The sequence below is a fragment of the Neoarius graeffei genome, chromosome 12 (genome assembly GCF_027579695.1).
Source record: "Neoarius graeffei isolate fNeoGra1 chromosome 12, fNeoGra1.pri, whole genome shotgun sequence".
Taxonomy (NCBI): Eukaryota; Metazoa; Chordata; class Actinopteri; order Siluriformes; family Ariidae; genus Neoarius; species Neoarius graeffei.
In genome coordinates this window covers 40,231,884-40,235,818 of record NC_083580.1, presented here as the reverse complement: position 1 = coordinate 40,235,818, position 3,935 = coordinate 40,231,884, and the positions used below count along the sequence as shown (strand labels likewise).

The following is a 3,935-nucleotide window of genomic DNA, read 5'->3' as shown; positions in this document are numbered from 1 at the left end:
CATAGCAATCGTGTGTAATGGGAAGCATTTGCATATCCGAAGTGTTGTGTTTGCATGACAACGACTGCTGCTGCCAGGGCCCTGTACTACGAACGGAGGTTAACCTACCCAGAAGTAACCCAGGGTTCCCCCGCTAAACTGGGGTTGACAAAACCTGGTTATCTTGTTTGGGGTTAAACGGTACTATGACGCCAGTTATGAAGTTGATTTGTTGAACCTGGTTTAACCTAATCAGGGTTAATGCGCGTTCACGTTAAAGGGGAGGTTATCAGCGCAAATCACCACTGTTCACAATGGCACGGTCGCCGTACTTCACGGAGGAAGAATGCGCTGTCATAATGGAAAGCTACGAGGAGTTCAAAACAACATTAAGAGCAAAATCGAACACAGCGGCTGCCAATAAGGAGCGGCAAGCATGTTGGCAAAGAATTGCCGATCGGGTAAATGCGTAAGTACATTCTCCCTTCTACATGTTCCAGAACAGAAGTATAGGATGAGAGAAAGCTTCATGATCAATCACAAGTCACAGAAAATGGTCCTTCGACGTGGCGCCAGTCATATATAGCTTGTTTAATGTCTGAAAAATCCTGAATAAAATGTGGTATGGTAAATTCATGGAGTAGCCTACTTAAGCTGATATGTGCACATGAGTCACATGAATTTGGATGACTGACTGTTCAGTCCCTTTGACTAAGTTGGTGTATGTCCTGTGAACATTTCAGAGGCAACAGCAGTGCCAAACGCACCTGGCAACAGGTGAAAATGAAGTATAAAAACATCATTCATAATGGTGTGTGTGTGTGTGTGTGTGTGTGTGTGTGTGAGGCATATATAATGAAAAGATGCTTGTCTTTCACAGCCAACAAGAAAAAGGTGGCCGCCAGGTGCACGGGAGGAGGGAGGGCACCAGAAGCCCTTACCGTGGCCGAGGAGTTGGCACTCGCCAACAATAGCGGTAGGCCAATCATGGAGGGGGTAGAAGGAGGCCTACAATCCACCCCTGGTGCTGTGGAAATGTCCACCCTCTACGTGCGGGGTAATATGGCATTCAAGTTCCATGTAAGAAGTGTGTTTTCTCGTTCATCAGTGGCGTGTCTTATGTGTTGTGTGTACAGTTGAAGGAAGCAATCTGGAGACCATCCAGCCACCACAGCCCATACCTGGCTCCAGTGAGCCTCCGGCCGAGGTACCTGTAATAGCTAACATTGCATGCATTATGTCGTGTTCATAAATTATGTAGGTGCAGCCTATGATTTATGTATGTTCTCTCAGGAGGAAGATGAGGAGACCCTCACGGCCAAATCCGACACCCACATGCAGGTTGAAAGACTCTACCACTGCTACTATATGCTGTGTCAATATTCTAGGAGGGTGCCCCATTACTCTTCAGCAGTACTGCATTTGAAGTGTGACTTGTATCAATGATGCAATCAGTCTGTGTGCTTGTGTTCCTTTGTAGGAGGAGTTGGAGCTGCCCCTGTCCCCTCCTGAGGCTTCCCTGCCAGGGATGTCACAATGTCACAAAGTACAGTTTCTTCCTCTTCGGTCCATCATTGCCGACTGTTATGCATACTAGGCTAATATGTTCATTCTGGGGTGGGGGTTCTGTAGGCCAGAGTGGACAATGTGTGCAGCCTGTATAAGAAAATGTTACAGCTAGACTGCAAAAAAAAGAGGCTGCAAATTCGGAAGCTCGAACTAGAAATTGAAAAGTTGGAGCATGAGAAGAAGGTATTATTACATTGTGTGTGTGTGTGTGTGTGTGTGTGTGTGTGTGTGTGTGTGTGTGTGTGTGTGTGTGCAAGCAAGCATTCATTTGGCTTTTCTGTCTTTTCTTTTCAGGAACGGGAAAACTTAAATAAATAAATACAGTAGGAATGAGTGGTGATTTTGGCTTTTCTTTATTTTGTGTTACTGGCTGAAAAATTGGTTTGTGATGGCCTCTCTCACTGAACGGCCTGTGGGATAGTCCAGGGTCATGGGGTCAACAACATCGGGGGGTGAGGGAACATAATTGGGAACCCTTTCTTTTCTGATGGTGGCTATGTTATGCAGTACCACACATGCCGCTGTTATTTGACAGGCCTTCTCTGGCCTCACACACAGGCCTTTTAGGCAGGCAAACCGAGCCTTCAATATGCCGAACGTGATCTCAATTCGTGCTCTTGTAACACTGTGGGCATGATTGAAGGCTCTCTGGGCCCTTGTTTGAGGGTCTGCGAATGGTGTCAGGAGGTGTTTCAAGCATGGGTATCCACGGTCCCCGAGCAGGATACCATCAAATCGCCCTTGTATGAAATGGAGAGAAATGTAGTTAGTGTCAAACAACTGTAAGATGCTCACTATTCTTTACTTAAGGAATACCATGAAGTTTGAGTAGGGACGTCTGTGGTATTTTAGCTCTTTTCTGTATTGTCCTGATATCTTTTTGATGCAGGATGATTTGTGTTTTAAGGATTAGATGTAGGATTATCTTACCTTCCTCGAATCCTGCAGCTAGTGAGGATTCTCTAAATATGCGGGAATCGTGGACAGACCCTGGCCATCTTGCATCCAGGCTTGTTATCATCGACTGGTGGTCACATGTCATCTAAGAACATCAAACATTTGTGCAAGGACAGGGGATATGACTGAGGTACAAGCACACTGTTACCCCTGCAAATGAGGAACAACACCAACCCATGTGAAGGACAAAACATCACCTAATGCAAAATGAGACCAGTACTGACAGGTTGATTTGAGGTATGGACATGACCTATTTGAATGTGGGCCTATATGAAGTAGACCTTTTACCTGTATGTTGATGCTATGGAAGGATTTTCTATTCACATAATCCGCCTCATGCTCTCCCAGGGGTGCACTGATGCGGATGTGAGTGCAGTCAATGGCTCCTATTACTCTTGGGAAACCTGTATATTTTGTTAGTCATATCAATTGTCAGTCACAATTGTCTCTATGAGAGTAGGCAAACAGACACAATTTGATATTAGTAATTACCTGCGATTGCATAAAACCCTTATTTGATCTGAAGTGCGGTTAAATGCCCAGGGAACACGACAAATGCATTCATCAGTTTGTTTAGGGCAAGTACCACTTTGCGAATCATACGACAGACCGTGTTCTTACTGAGGTTTTCAGCATCACCGACGGAATACATATATTGTCCACTGGCAAAGTAATGCAATGACAAGCACATAATTTGCTCGATTGTGAGGGCCTGGCTTTGGCGGGTTACATTGCAGACGTCTGCCTCGATCAGCTGGCAAAGGTAATGAATTCCCTCAACTGAGAATCTATATCGTTCATAAAGCACATCGTCCGGGTATGCCAGCGGATTCTGGCGGTCTCTAAATACCCTCGCCCTCCGGAGAGAGCCCCTCACAATCTGCGCTCCGATATCGCATGGGTCATCCAGGTACGCTGGCATTGTCTCTAGAGGAAATGTCGGTGGAGAGGTGGTGTTTAAAAAGGGTGTGGTTAATCGGAAACCTCGGGTTAACCAAGAACATAACCTGAGACGAGCAGGTTTGAGATGCAGCGTAAGTTGCCATGGCAGCATACCTCGGTTTGAACATAGCCAACTTTCGTAGTATGGGTTAATCGGGAAGTTAAGCTGCACGTGATCAAGTTACTCTCAAAGTTTCCCTGGTAAGCCAGAAAACCCGCTTCGTAGTACAGGGCCCAGGTTGGTTGTTGAGTAGCCTGACTGTTTTTTTTTTTTCTTGCGTGTGGTATCATTGTTGACGCGAGGTTGTTTTTTGAACATGCCAATGCGGACACGATTTCCCCTGATGAGTTATGACTTCAGACGCGATGCGTGTGTGGAGTCCGCGTGATATGTGCGTAAGATAGGCTTCTCATGTGTTTGGAGATCCACGCTCTTTTTTTTCTTTTTTTCTCTTTCTTTCTTTCTTTTTACTTAATTTCCCTGTTTA

The 3,935-nt window shown here is 45.5% G+C and overlaps 1 pseudogene; it reads right to left on the bottom strand.

Annotated features, from left to right (window-relative positions):
* Positions 1 to 1,386: 1,386 nt before the first annotated feature.
* Positions 1,387 to 3,530, bottom strand: LOC132894744 (putative nuclease HARBI1; annotated as a pseudogene).
* Between the last annotated feature and the right edge of the window lie 405 nt (positions 3,531 to 3,935).